This window comes from Artemia franciscana, chromosome 10, assembly GCF_032884065.1.
Source record: "Artemia franciscana chromosome 10, ASM3288406v1, whole genome shotgun sequence".
Lineage (NCBI taxonomy): Eukaryota > Metazoa > Arthropoda > Branchiopoda > Anostraca > Artemiidae > Artemia > Artemia franciscana.
Window position 1 is genome coordinate 22521419 of NC_088872.1, and position 15951 is coordinate 22537369.

General features: G+C 35.7%; 1 long non-coding RNA gene across 1 annotated transcript in view; it reads left to right on the top strand.

Annotated features, from left to right (window-relative positions):
* The first annotated feature begins 13472 nt into the window (after positions 1–13472).
* Positions 13473–15951, top strand: part of LOC136031922 (uncharacterized) — a 29575-nt gene continuing 27096 nt past the window's right edge. Inside the window, exon 1 of the long non-coding RNA XR_010618615.1 lies at positions 13473–13566. This is a non-coding gene — a long non-coding RNA (uncharacterized LOC136031922). The remainder of the gene's footprint in view (positions 13567–15951) is intronic.

Genomic DNA, 15951 nt, shown 5'->3' on the forward strand with positions numbered 1-15951 from the left:
CATGACAAATGTATACAACAACTTTACAAATGAACACAATATCCATACAAGCAGGCTGAAGTAAGAGAGGGTGGATTGAAAGGTAAGACATATAGGCAACAATAGAGAAAACAACTGCAAGAACAAAGACAATAATAAACTACTAGGTTCAAAGGGAATAAAAATAATAAACAACATTATGCAAACATAAGAAAAACTATTAAATCATAAATAAATTTACAAAACAGAGCTGAAAAAAGAGAAATGATTTATTTCAGTCCTGGGAGGGGCTTGGATGGACTTGGATGAGCTGTAATTAACTGATAGAGAGTATCAACTTGAGATGCCTCTTTGACAGTATTCACTTTACCATCAGAAAGCTTTGTGAGTATTTCTCCTCCACTAGACCATGTAGACCTCTTCCCAAGCTTTGATTTAGTATAATTAAGTAGCTGAAGTCTAGACTTTGTGAGTGACTCAGAAATAAAGACACCAATACCTTGCAAGCATTTCTTTTCTCTAAGAATGAGCTGCTGCATTCTAGAACTGCAAAATTCCACAACAAGTGGACGAGGTTTCAAACCTGAGCCTTGCTTACCAATCCTTCTAGCAGAAACTATATCATTCTGGGTCATAGGAATACCAGGAAATCTAGTACTGCAAAATCCAAGGAATCTGCTTTCAGAAGCTTCTGGATAAGGGTCTTCTTTTAAACCAAATAGAACCAGCTGATTTGAGAGTTTCATTTGGTCAAACTGATCACTCAGACGATCAACATCGGATTGAATTGGTTTCAGAGAAGAACCTAACTTCACTTTTTGAGTGTGTTCTGAATAATACACAAGTACCTTTTGATGGAGTAAAGTTTCTGCTAGTAAAGTTTTTAAAAGGTTAGCAAACTAACCGGTGTCCTCAAGAATCGCGTTAATAATGAACTTTGTTTTGTCTTTAATACGGTCAACCGACGCTGAAGCTCCCAATTTAATAGTTCACAAATGACCTTCACAATTTTGCTAATAAAGTATCCAATTTTCATCATATCTTATTGTCACCAAATTTCGCTTCTCGAGTGTGTTTTAAATAATAGACAATTGCCGGGGTATTTTTTAACTAAATCGAAGGACACTATGTGCAAATGGCTAATAAAAAAAAGTGTATCAATATTACTTTTGGAATAGCGAAGGGTTTTAACTTGACTATTTTGAACAAAATGGTTAATTTTGATCTAATATCTTTGTACGAAGGTTAGCGAAAAGGGGCTTAGGTTTCAATCCCTTTGACTCTTTTAAGCACTAAAAATTTCAATTTTCAGATGAATGAGCACCTTTCGAAGTTTATATGAATGAAATGAAATCCTTTCTACTCTTTACTTATGCCGCGTTTCAGAAAATTTGTATTGAAAACCGCCTACACAAAGTTTTAATTGAATTCTGATAAAAGGATTTATTCTGGTACACAAAAATAGGACGCAGTGAGTGGAGAGAAACAACACGCCCTATGGAAATAAAAATGCATATATCATTAGGTTGCAATAAAACATACAGGCAAAAACAAATTTAATACTTTTTCTCTACAAAACATGATCAAATAGAAAAAATTCTTAGTGACTAAAAAGAAAGAAAAACACTTTGTAAGTATGAATTATTCGGTGTGGTATGAAAAAAAAAAAAATATAGAAACAGTGCAATTCATCGTTTCTTCTAATCTAAACAATTTACCAGCAAAGTTCTTATTGCACTTCAAAAATTTATACCTACTGAGTTTTTGAACTTGCTTTCAACTTAACTCCGTCCAAAATAATCGGAATAATTGAGGCACACAAGCATTCTACAGTTGAAAATTATCCCAACAGATTTAACTTTGGTAAAACGTTTGAGTAGATATAAGTATTAAGCAAAAAAACATGATTTACGAATGATGATGAGTCAGAAGAATTGTTTCCCTCCAAGGGCACAAGTTCTTCCACATTTCTGGCCTTCTCGAAATCTTTGCCTCCCAAGAAACGCTATCTCTCCTGAGGCAAAATTATGTAAACGTCCTCAAGTGGGACTTAGCTCTTCTGTTTATCCTCTTTCATAGGCAGCGCAACAGCGCAGCCTAAGAAGAGCAATGTGGGGACAATTTTATTACTTATTTATTTATTTTTTGGTTTATTTGTTTTAAAACCAGGGCACCTCATATCGAAGGGGTTGTCGTAGAAACTTCGAAAAGGGCTCTTTCGATTGGAAATTGAAAGGTGGTTCCTTTTTAATCGTCAAAAAGGATTGGGGGTCATCTAAAATACCACCCCCATCATTTACACTAACACATCTAATCGAAATTTTGAGATGGCCATTTTTTCAACATAGTTGAAAGGTCCGGAGATTATGTCTTTGGCGATGACATCCCCTACAGCCCTGGGGGCAAGGGGTATAAGCTATGCCCTGGGGACATATAAGGTTCATATAGAAAGGGTTATCGTATAAATTTTGGATGGGCTCATAGAAGTTATGGTGCTCTTTTTAAGATTCAGCGTCATTTTAGGGTGGATACCCCCCACACCTCATATTTTCCCTAAATGTATCCGATAGAAATTTTGAGATGGTTATTTTGTTCAACGTAGTTGAAAGGTCTATAATTTATGTCTTTGAGGATGACACCCCCCCACAGCCCTCAGGGAAGTCACCCTCCTTAGGAGGGCAGTCACCCTCCTAACCCCCCCCCCCCCCTGCGTCAAATTTTCCACAAATGCATCAGATACAAATCTTGAGATCACCATTTCTTCAAAAACAGTCCAAACAGTCCAGAGCCTAGAAAAGGCTCTGTCCAAGATCTCATGGGAAAGGTCTCTTAAAAGTGTTTGCTTGCTGGATAGCAATAGTGTTCCAGTGAGTGTGGATATAATAAATGGTTATTTTGCTTCAATTTGTAAAATTTATCCACCACCCCAAAATATGCCGGCAAAAAGTGCAGTGAGGGACATTCCTGTGATTGAAATACATCAGACCCAATTTAAACTGGAAAATCTTGACACAGATAAGTCAGTATACCCAGGTGATATCCCTACCAAATTGATTGGAAAATATGCCCAGTATTTAAGTGTACCTCTAACTGCTATTTGAAATACATCAGACCCAACTTAAACTGGAAAATCTTGACGCAGATAAGTCAGTATACCAGGTGATATCCCTACCAAATGGATTGGAAATATGCCCAGTATTTAAGTGTACCTCTAACTGCTATTTGAAATACATCAGACCCAACTTAAACTGGAAAATCTTGACGCAGATAAGTCAGCATATCCAGGTGGTATCCTTACCAAGTTGATTGTGAAATGTGCCCAGTATTTAAGTGTACCTCTAACTGCTATTTTTAACCAATGTTTTGTAGATGGTACTTTTCCAGTGTGTTTTAAACGAGCTATTATATCGCTTATACCGAAAAATAGGACTCCAAAAGTTCCCTCTGACTTATGACCTATATCGAAAGCCTTTATTTTCTCTAAAATTTTTGAAAGTTTTATTTTCTATTTCCTTTTTGACTATGTTCAAGATAAAATCACCTCTAATCTGTTTGGCTTTAGGCCGAATCATAGCACCATGCATTGCTTAATTTATTTACTTGACACTGTTTTCAAACATCTTGAGCTAAATAGTTCCTATGTTGAGGCTGTTTTTGCTGATATTAGGTGCACCATACACGTATCAAGAGGTTCTCTATGCAGACCAAAGGATCGTTACGTTCGATTCCTAGGCATCTTGCTTGACGGAAATCTTCATGCATCATATTGACCTGATTGAAATTAAATTCTCCAGGAGTCAAGGAATCCTTAGAAAGCTCAAATACATATTTCCAGGGTTAATTCTTAGAATCATGTTCTGCATCAATGCCGGGGATTGTGATCAGTGTATTGTTTTTGGTGATGACAGTACTCTTGGCACAACTGGTAAAACCAGTCTGATCTTCGTTCAAAGATGATAGGCCTTTTTGAAAGAGTTATCCAGCGATTTGATGTAAATCATCTTGCCTTAAATGCCGGAAAGTCATGTTTTCTCATTTTCTCCAGAATCTCAAAGGCTTGCCCTGACTTAAATGAAATGCTCGTATAAAAGAGGTTCTCTATGTAGACCTAAGGATCGTTACGTTCTATTCCTAGGCATCTTGCTTGACGGAAATCTTTCCTTCAGCATCATGTTGACCTGATTAAAATGAAAGTCTCCAGGAGTCTCGGAAGCCTTAGAAAGTTCAAATACATATTTCCAGGGTTAATTGTTAGAATCAGTCTATATGTTTCATATTATTCTGTTATTTGGATGTCAACTTTTCCCTCGTCTGTGAAACCACTTTCAAAACTTTATGATGAAGAAAGGACGCTTATTCAGGAAACTAACCGATCTTCACTTAGACCCTTGCTGGATTTGAAATCTCTCTATTTTCTTTCCTGTTTTTTGTTCGTTTTTTTTTTTTTTTACAGTTGCACGGCCATCTTCCTGCTGTCCTATGTAATAATATGTCCTTTGTTTCTGATCAATCGACTTATCATCTCTGCGCTTCTAACAATTTACAGATTCTTCACACTCCATCAGTGACGTCTGACTTCAACCCTCTGACAGCTTGCAACAGGATCTGGAACACACACCCAGAGTTTACATGAAGCTACCTCTCGTTTGGTATGATCAAAAATTATGTTAGAGAACTTCTAGCAAGTACAAAAAAAACATTCTGGTTTCCCTTGGATTTGATGTCTCTGGATTGAGTTAATTGATATTTAAAATTTAAATGAGTTGGGATCAAATCATGTGCTACCCTTGTCTAACTTGTCATTTTTGGGGGTTATTAAGGTGGGCAACTGGATTTTACTTTGATTTTGTGTATATTTTTTGTGTTGGAATTTTTCTCTCTCCTGTTCTTTCCCGGCCATGGAGCCTTATGGGGGAGTTTGTCTTGAAGTATTTTTGTTTATGAAATTTCTTGTTAAATAAAGTACTCAGAACTCAGAGATCACTTTGAATCTTAAAAAGATTACCAGAACTTCTGACTACCAATCCAGTGGGCCCCTCCGAAGTCTATACGACCACCCTACCTGAGGTCGGCGGGGGAGGTCATCCTCAAAGACATAATTTTCGGACCTTTCAACTACGTTGAACAAAATGGCTATCTAAGAATTTTGATTGAATGTGTTCGGGAAAATGGTGGGCTTTTGAGGGGTTAGTTCCCCTCCAATCAGTTTTGACTATTAAAAGGGGAACTAGCCCCTTCAATCTCCAACCAAATGGGCCTTTTTCGAAGTTCCTATGACGAATGGCCATTTAAAAATTTCTATAAGTTGCATTTAGCGAAAACACGAGGCTGGGGAAAATATCCATCCTCCGATTATTCTGAACCTTTAAAGCGGCACTAGAAATTCTTATCACCAATCCAATGAACTACCTCCTAAGTTTATACAATCACCCTATAAACACCCTATGGCACCCCATATAAGCCTTATATGCCCCCAGGGCATAACTCACAACCTTGCCCTGAGGGCTGGGAGGTTAACTAAACCACCTCCACGCCCGCCATTTTCCCAAAAACATCCATTCAAAATTTTGAGATAGCAATTTTAGGATAGCATCGAGGATAGCTGAGGATAGCATCCTCAGACATAATTGCCGGAACTTTCGACCACATTGAATAAAATTACTATCTCAAAATTTTGAATGGATGTTTTTGGGAAAATGGCGGACGTGGAGGTGGTTTGGTTAACCTCCAATGACTTTGGACTATTAAAAAGGGCACTAACCCTTTCGATTCACAATCGAATGAGCCCTTTTCGAAGTTTCTACGAACAACAAATGGCCATCTAAAAATTTCTATCAGATTCGTTTGGGGAAAATACGACGGAGGCGATATCCACCCTCCCATCACTCTGAATCTCAAAAAAGGCACTAAAATATCTGATCAGTAATCCAGTCAGCCCCCTTTGAACTTTATACGATCACCCTTTCTACGCTAACCTTATATGCCCCCCGGGGCATAGCTTACAACACTTGCCCTAAGGGCTGTAGGGGGGTTGTCATCCCCAAATACGTAATTTTCCGACCTTTCACCTACTTTGAACTAAATAGCTATCTCAAAATTTTGATTGGATGTTTTTGGTGAAATGGTGGGCGTGGGAGGGGAGTTTGTTGCTCTTCAATCACTTTCGACAATTAAAAGGGCACTAACCCTTTCAATTTCCAATCGAGTGAGCTCTTTTTGAAGTTTTTACGAAAACAAATGGTCATCTCAGTATTCCTATCAGACACATTTCGGGAAAATACAAGGTGTGGGGGTTATACAACCTCCGATCACTCTGAATCTCAAAAAAGGCACTAAAACATCTGATTAGTAATCCAGTCAGCCCCTTTTGAACTTTAAGCGATCACCCTTTCTACGCAAACCTTATATGCCCCCCGGGGAATAACTTACGACCCTTGCCCTAAGGGCTGTAAGGGGTTGTCATCCTCAATTATATAATTTTCCGACCTTTCACCTACTTTGAACTAAATAGCTATCTCAAAATTTTGATTGGATGAGTTTGGGGAAACGGTGGGCGTGGGAGGGGGGTTAGGTGCTCTTTAATCACTTTCGATAAATAAAAAGGCACTAACCCTTTCAATTTCCAATCGAGTGAGCCCTTTTTGAAGTATCTAGGAAAACAAATGGTCATCTCAGAATTTCTATCCATTACATCTCGAGAAAATACATTCTGGGGGGGGGAGTATCCAACCCCCGATCACTCTGAATCTCAAAAAGGGCCCTAAAACGTCTGATTAGCAGTCCAATTAGCCCCTTCCGAACGTTATACGGAAGAGCCACCTTGTCTGATATCTAGAAGATGCAGCCAGGCAGTATAATAGTAAAATATTATACTGACATGTTAAAAGTTGAGAGGGAATAGTCAGCCTGGACTTGTTCCAGTTAACAGTAATCTGGGTTGCAGCGGTAGCTAGCAACCTAGTGAGACAGGGCTTCTTAAACTATGGGTCGCGACCCCATTTGGGGTCGCGTAGCACTTATGGGGTCGCGAGTGATAAAAATACAATTTAACAAAAAATGTTTTTTAACTTGTAAAATTATTGTTATAAAGAAAAATAACAATCATCGTAAATAAATGTATCATAAAATCTTCTGGTTCGGAAAGACTGTTTATACCAGCATTTCTATTCCGATCATTATACTATCTTGTATAAATTTACTATGAATCGACAGATGTTATAGAAATTTATAAAAAATGTCGATTTATTTTTGTCAATCTCTTAAAACCGAAATAATCCTGATAAATATTATCAACAAAATTTCTAAGTGTTATTTTGAAGAAACTATCTAAACATTTGGTGTTATTTTCAATTAGACATTGTATGATTGCGAACGAAGTGCATGTTATTTTGAATTAGTCAGTTTAATCCTTTCGCGACCGGCGGGACCTTACAGTCCCGGCATATAAAGATGCTATGGGCGCTTATTAATTGATTAATAGCACCAGAATTGAACGATGTGCTTCAGGATGCTGTTAAGGTCATAAATTTGATTAAGAACCATGCCCATAACAGTCGCTTATTTTCAAATCTCTGTAAGGATACGAATTCCAACTACACAACTTTGTTATTACATGCAGAAGTAAGATGGTTGTCAAGAGGTCTAAGTTTAAAAAGATTATTGTTATTGAAGGACGAGATCGAAATATTTTTAATTGAACGAAAATGTGAATTTGCTGCTTTTTTTTAAAATGACTTGTGGCTATCCAAGCTGTGTTATTTGTCAGATATTTTTGCGAAGTTAAACGATCTTAACTTGTCTCTTCAAGGAAAAAATTGCGATATATTTATTTCAAACAACAAAATTGAAAGTTTTATTAAAAAGATAAGCATTTGGAAAAGTAGGGTCGAAAACAATTCGTTCGAAATGTTTTCCGGTGTCGACAATTTTATAATTGAAAAAATTTATCGTAAAACTTTTACTGCAAAAACTTTTGTAGATCACTTAAAAGCGCTAGAAATACAGTTCCGGACACATTTTATATTAAATATTGATTTACAAAAGATAGTTTGGATTCAAAAGCCGTTTTGGATTGGCTTAAGTGAGATTGATCATCTGCCACTTAAAGCTCAAGAGGAATTTCCTGAGCTTTCGTGTGACTCAAACTTAAAACTACAATTCCAAAAAAAAGCTCTTGACTGAATTCTGGATCTGAACTAGAACTGAAATTCCCACAATCGCTGATATGGCGTTAAATGTACTTCTGCCATTCAACACCACATATTTATGTGAAGTTACTTTCTCAGCTTTAACACACATTAAATCCCAATATCGTTCAGCGATAAAAAATGTTGAAGAGGTCTTACGTCCAGCAGTTTCAAACATTACACCAAGATTTGATTTCTTATCCAATAAAAAATAGGCACATCCATTTCATTAAATTTTTAACGTTATTTTCAATTACTCCGTATTTGAAAGGGGCTTTTCCTCCTCAACGCCCCGCTATTTACGCTAAAGGTTTTTACTGTTTTAAAATGTAGAGTTAAGAAAAAGAATCAAACTTTAGCGTAAAGAGCAGGCGTTGAGGAGGAAAAGCCTCTTTTAAATACGGAGTATTTTCTGTTCGTTTTAAGTTTTAATATCGCTCCTTACTTTCATTTAAAAAAAAACTTGTTTTTTTTGTTTAATTTCTGGACGTTTTTGAATTAATGCATGGTTTGATTGTGGCTCTCCGCACATAAATAATTAAAACGAAATTCGCATATTAACCTTTTGGGGCTAAACAACTTTTTCATAGTTTTAATCGGAAGATTTTGGAAAAAAAGGAGCGAGGAAGGAGGCCTAGTTGCCCTCAAATTTATTGATTGCTTAAAAAGGCAGCTATAACTTAAATTTTTTACGAACGTTTTCATAAGTAAAAAATATACGTAACTTACGAATTAAAGTACGTAGCGAACTTTTATATTCGTATGTTTTTATTCCGTATATGAGGGGGCTCACCCCTCGTCGATACCTCACTCTTTACATTAAAGCTTAATTTTGTCCCAATTCCTTAAGAATGGCCCCTGAGTCACAAAGGCCATAGAATAAATAGTTGAAATTACTAAAAATACTTTAGCGTAAAGAGCGAGGTATTACGAGGAGGTAAACCCCTGATATGCGTAATAATTTCTGTTCATTTTAAGTTTTAATGCTGCTTCTCACTTTCAGTAGAAAAAGCTTTTCATATTTATTTTTTCATCATTTTTTTAAATAATGCTAGAAGATCCTGCGCCCCCTCAATTGAAAGTCTCTTCACCCATGAGAAGTTCCTCCATAGAAAGATCCTCCCCGGTAGCCATTCTCCTTCAAATATCCCCCCCCCAAACCAAAAAAATCCCCCTGAAAACGTTTGTACACTTCCCAGTAACCATTACTATATGTAAACACAGGTCAAAGTTTGTAACTTGCAGCCCCTCCCACGGGGACTGCGGGGGAGTAAGTCGTCCCCAAAGACATAGTTATTGGGTTTTTCGACTATGATGAATAAAATGGCTATCCCAAAATTTTTATCCGGTGACTTTGCAAAAAAATGAGCGTGGAAGGGGGCCTAGGTGCCCTCCAATTTTTTTGGTCACTTAAAAAGGGCACTAGAACTTTTAATTTCCGTTAGAATCAGCCCTTTCACGACATTTTAGGACCACTGAGTCGATACGATCACCCCTGGGATAAAAAAACAACAAAAAACAAATAAAAACGCATCCATGATTTGTCTTCTGGCAAAAAATGCATAATTCCACAGTTTTGTAGATAGGGGCTTGAAACTTCTACAAAGAGGTTCCCTAATACGTTAAATCTGATGGTGTGATTTTCGTTAAGATCGTATGATTTTTAGGGGGTGTTTCCCCCTATTTTCTAAAATGAGGCAAATTTTCTCAGGCTCGTAACTTTTGATGGGTAAGACTAATCTTGATGAAACTTAAATATTTAAAATCAGCATTAAAATTCCATTCTTTTGATGGAACTATTAGTATCAAAATTCCGTTTTTTAGAGTTTCGGTTGCTATTGAGCCTGGTCGCTCCTTACTACATATCGTTACCACGAACTGTTTGATTAAGACGGTCAGAATCCACTTTTGTTTTTGAAACTATAATAAAAACCTTTCTATAGCATTTTGTGCAAACTTAAATTTTAGATTTTTATATGTTTCAAAACGAATTTTAAATTTATATATTTTCATATGCATATGTGTATTGTTACCTAATAAATAAATCATCAAAAAATATTAATTTATTTTTCTTTATATTTGTTGGGTCGCTAAGAAACTCGCAATCGTAAATGGGGTCGGGAATTACAGAAGTTTAAGAAGCCCTGTAGTAAGACACGAGTACGTTCCAAGGTAAAAAAAAAATACCTCATACCTTCTAAGAATCTCTGGCTGCAGCGATAGCTAGTAACCTAGTAAGAGACGATTACGTCCAACATTAACAAAATGTAATAGCCAATAACTCTTGAAAATAGTGTCAGATCAAAACGAGAAGTACACTATTAGAACCTTAAAACCTCTTTTCCAAAACCCCTATATAGGACGCTCACCGTTCCTTGGCTTGAATAACGAAAAAAAAATTATCGGCTTGTAAAACAAGATAAGAAAAACAAGATGGCTGAGATCTTGTAAAGAACAAACTATGGGCCATAATGAACTTAGTTAGGTCCCTGATTCTCTGAAATTCATCTCTTACTATACCAAATAAAAAAAAACATAGGCTTTTTCTTGTTTGTTATTTTTATTTTATTCAGGGTTGCAGCTGTATTATTACTCAGAACGGTGGTTGTCATGGAGTAGTTATTAATAGAAGTTTTTTCTTAGACTTTAAACTAACTGATTCAATAACCTTTTTCCTGTGGCCGGAATTGAACCTACCACCATCGGGTTAAAATTCAACATACTATCCACTACGCTGCAGAAGTTTACAAGACCCGATTCTATAACGGTTTTTTATGCTTTAATGGTGTCTTTTCCTTGAACATCTTCGTACTTTACTCAAGGGCTGGGGGTGGGAATAATCCTTTAAGTCGCTACTCTATCCTAGCAGTATACAGGTTGCAGTGGTAGCTGGCAACCTAGTTATAATAAAGAACAAGCTCTAGCCTAGCCCATACTTACTAAAATTTAATATAAAGAACAGCTTCAGAGACTAATGAATTATATTAAAGTTTACATAAAGGAACATAGTACCTTATGACAAACCACGGTACATAGTAACTACAAGTTCAGATAATACAATCGTCTTTGGAAAATTTACTTTACTCGGGTATAATCCTATACTGAGGATCATCTCTAACTATTCCAACTAAGAAAAAGCCATAAATGTTTTCGGTTGTAATCAGGGTTGCAGCGGTAGCTAGGAACCTAGCAAGAGACAATCACGTCCCATAGTATAAACATCAATACTCAATAGGCTCTAAAATTCCTGCTAGATCAAAACAAAAAGTACAAATAGAGTTGCCTTGTCCAATATATAGAAAAATTCAGCCAGGTACCATAATAGTACAATTTTATACTGGCATGTTAAAAATTGAGAGGTAATAGTCAACCTGGACTTGTTTCAGTTAATGATAATCCAGGTTTTAGCGGTAGCTAGCAACCTAGTAAGATGTGATCAAGTCCCAGAGTAAAAACTACAATACCTCATACCTCCTAAAAATATCCAGGTTGCAGCAGTAATTAGCAACCTCGTAAGAGACGATTACGTACAATATTAAAAAAACGTAAAAGCCAATAACTCCTAAAAATAGATCCAGATCAAAACAACAAGTACACTATTAGACTCACCTTGTCCATAACCCCTATATGGGAAACTTATCCTTCCGTTCACTTGAATAACGAGGAAAATCTATAGGCTGGAAAAACAAGATAAGTTGCTTGCACTACAATATTCTGCATATAAATTTTTTCGCTCTTACATAAATAATCAATGAAGCCTACGTTAAATGGGGACTTTGTAAGTTCCATCGGATATATTTGAAACCTAGTAAGGAAGAAACCAAAGCACATAGTAACTAGAAGCTAATATAGTAAAGAACGAAAACACGTTTTGAAAAGCTGCTTTTCTGGGGTCATATTTGACTGACTTCATTTGACTCTCCTGATTCTCTGGGGTTCATAAGATAGATAAGTTAAGATAATATTTATTTTCAAAAGGTTATCACATGTTCTCGATTGGTGTTTGGTATTCCTTGGTGCTGACTGCAGTAACGGAATGAAGTCTGTTGCAGTCGATTATATAAAAGATCGAAATTAAAAGTTCATAACGAACAGAAAACTTTAAGGATTTTGAAAAAAACCTAAAGTCCCTAAAAATCGGTGTCTGATCAAAACAGAAATTACTCGTTGGAATCAGCATTGTCAAAAGCCTAATACAAGAGTACACAAAGGACTTACATATTTTATTATAAATGAGGGACAATATAAGTTTCATAAGAAATAGCAGAAACCTAGTAAAACCATCCATAGCACATAGTAACCAAAAAATTAAGATAATACAAGCATCTTTTGAAAAGTTATTTGTCTGGACTATAGTTCAATACAGATGACCGTCTCTTGCTATTTCAAATAAGTAATTTCCTGTAATTTCACAGCATCTGGGTTGCAATATAAAGGATTGTATTTAGGTTGTAATACAAGGATTACAAAGGTAATTTTTAATTCTAAATGGGGATTATGTTAGTTTCATTGGTATAAGGGCTGCAGCGACAGCTAGCAGCCTAGTAAGAGATGATCATGCGCCATTCTAAGCAAAATACAATAGCCCATAGCTGCTAAAAATAGTGTCAGATCAAAACAAGAAGGATATTATTATAACTTCCTAGTCTGAAAACCTTACATAGAAAAAATAAAGTGCCTTATCTTGAACTATAGCGACGATACATTGACTCGAAAAAAGGAAAGTACTGGAAGCATGATATTCTGCATCGACGGCATCTTTTTTTTTCCTCAGCTAGTCTGGGTTGCAACGGAACCCAGCAACCTAGTAAGAGACGATCATGTCTCATACGAAGGAATAAAATAGCCCATAACTCCAACCAATAGAGTCAGATCGAAACGCAAAGTATACTATTAGAATTAGCTTTCCTAGTAAAGAAGGATCAAGGCTGTCATTGCTTTTAGCCAAGCTCCTCTTTAAAGCAATTGACATGTAAATTGTTGGATATGTCAACTGTTTTGATGATAATACATTATTATCAAACCATTGCTGCAGAAAAGTGGCTAAGGGCTCTGCTCCTGTGAGGGAGGATTGAACTTCAAGTCACAAAGTAGTAACCATAACACCTCAACTTCCTATTTCACTTTCAAAAGTTTTTTGATGGAACATCAGACATGCCTCTTTATTGAAATATTTGATGCTGTCCATGTTGAAAAAGCAGTCCACTGAACGCATCATATGTCTAATGATGCTTCAGACCGATGTTTGACTCCTATCAGCATATACTCCAGACCTAATAAGAGTCTTTTATGTTTTGCTTCAGAACTATTTTTGTTCTCGGCTCGGTAGCACGTAAACATCAAACAATGAGGGACTACTACCGCACATCCACTACCAGTTTTGGAGTAGAAGCAACCATTGGTGAGTAATTCAACCAAATTCTTATAAGAACTATCAATTAGTCTATTAAATGTATAACAGCGTTCAAACTTATTTCAGAATAGTCTTTTGTAATTAGTCAATATACACTAAATACAAAGAATAACCTTTGCGTGCATAGGCATGATAATTTTATTTGCTTTTCACTTAAATGCACTATCTTTTAAAGTTATACAAAGTTTCTGTTTAAACAGCATTTATTAAAAACTAGCTGTTGGGGTGGCGCTTCGCGCCACACCAACACCTAGTTGGTAGGGGCGCTTCGCGCCCCCCAAGCCTCCCCGCGCGCGTAAGTCATTACGCGCCATATTAGTTACGCGCCATTGTAGTTGTGTCCCTGTGTCCCACCTGTGAATATATATATATATATATATATATATATATATATATATATATATATATATATATATATATATATATATATATATATATATATATATATATATATATATATATATATATATATATATATATATATATATATATATATATATATATATATATATATATATATATATATATATATATATATATATATATATATATATATATATATATATATATATATATATATATATATATATATGTTTTTAACTGCGTAAAACTTGCGAATATACAACATTCTTCACTGTCCCATTGTCTGTACATATAAATAGATTGTCAGGTTTACCGACTCTTGAACATGCAACATATAATTGTCCATGGGAAAAACAATCCGTATTCAGATCTATACCTCATTATTCTAATGATTGCCCTTGAGCTTTGTTGATGGTAATTGCTAATCAAACATTCCCTGTGTCCCCATCGTCATTTATATATCCCCCTGTGCCCCCCGGCGTCCCCGTTGTAGTTGTGTCCCAGTCGTCATTTATAGTCGACAAACATGACGTCAGTCGACACAAAAATATGACGTCAGTCGACACATACGTCCCAGTCATCATCCTTTGTGTCCCGGTGTCCCAGTCTGTAATTTCTCTTTGAGTGTCCCGGTCGTCATTTATATTCCCTTTTTTTTCTTTTTTTTTAGTTTTCTTTTTCTTCTTTATTTTTAAGTTTTTATCCTTTTTTTAGTTTTTTTTTTAAGTTTTTAGTTTTTTTATTAGTTTTTTTTCTTTTTAGTTTTTTTGCTGTTTTTACTCTGTTTTAGTTTTTTTTTCTTTTTTTGTTTTTAGTTTTTTCATTTTTTAAAGTTTTTTTTTGTTTTTTAGCTTTTTTTTTTTGTAGTTTTTACCTGTTTTTTAGTGTTTTTTTTCTTCTTTTGTATTAATGCTAAAGCCAAGGTTCGAACCTGGAACCGCTCGGACCTAGAACCTGGAAAATAACGCTTTACCAACTCAGCTACTTCGGCTTGAATACATTTACCTTTTTTAGTTTTTTTTCTTTCGTTACCTTTTTCTCCTTTATTTGTCAGTTTTTTCTTTTTTTAGTTTTTTTTCTTTTTCAGTTTTTAGTTTTTTTATTAGTTTTTTTCTTTTTAGTTTTTTTGTAGTTTACCTTTTTTTAGTTTTTTTTTACTTTTTTAGTTTTTATTTTTTTACCCTTTTTTAGTTTTTTTTTTAGTTTTTTAGCTTTTTTAGTTTATTTAGTATTTTATTTTTAGTTTTTTTTTGTAGTTTTTATCTTTTTTAGTTTATTTTCTTCTTTTGTATCAATGCTAAAGCCAAGGTTCGAACCTGGAACCTCTCGGACCTAGAACCAACTGAGCTACTGTATTTGTATTTGTATCGGATTAACGACATTTCTTGACTATTAAGGTCCCTGCGTCGGCCCTGTAGTGCATTCCTGCAGCACGGTTCGATCTCTGGGTCCCGTATTACCACGCTAAGGTCAAACCCACTGCGCCAACACAGGTAGTTATATAAATGAGCTACTTCGGCTTGAATACATTCGTTTTTGAATTGGTATGTGATGAAATAATTCAGACGTCATATGCAGACAGTCGCGCCACCCCAACAGCTAGGACTTGGGCCACTTTCAAAGAAAGCCCTGAAAATTTGTGGATTGAATCCAGCTTCTTCATCAATTAGATAATAGGCTCTCGAATAAACTACACCAATTAAGACGAGTCCCTTTACCCAGAGCTAGTGAAGCGCCAGGCCCAAAGTAAGTTGTTATTTTTTAAATCTGGGACGCAGAGAGACTTGATATACCACAGTGTGCTTGCAGGTCTGAAGGTTTACTGTGTGCAAACACATAATGAAAATATCAAAAAGGTCTAAAAGGGGGTTCCATCACATTATGTAAAAATTTCGATATTAGTTTTTATAGAAACTGTGTAGAGAATAACTAATTCCAAGCGCCAAGGTCACAGCCATTCGCTCTTTAAGTGTTAAAACCTAGGTGCTGCCAAACGATCACTATCTTACT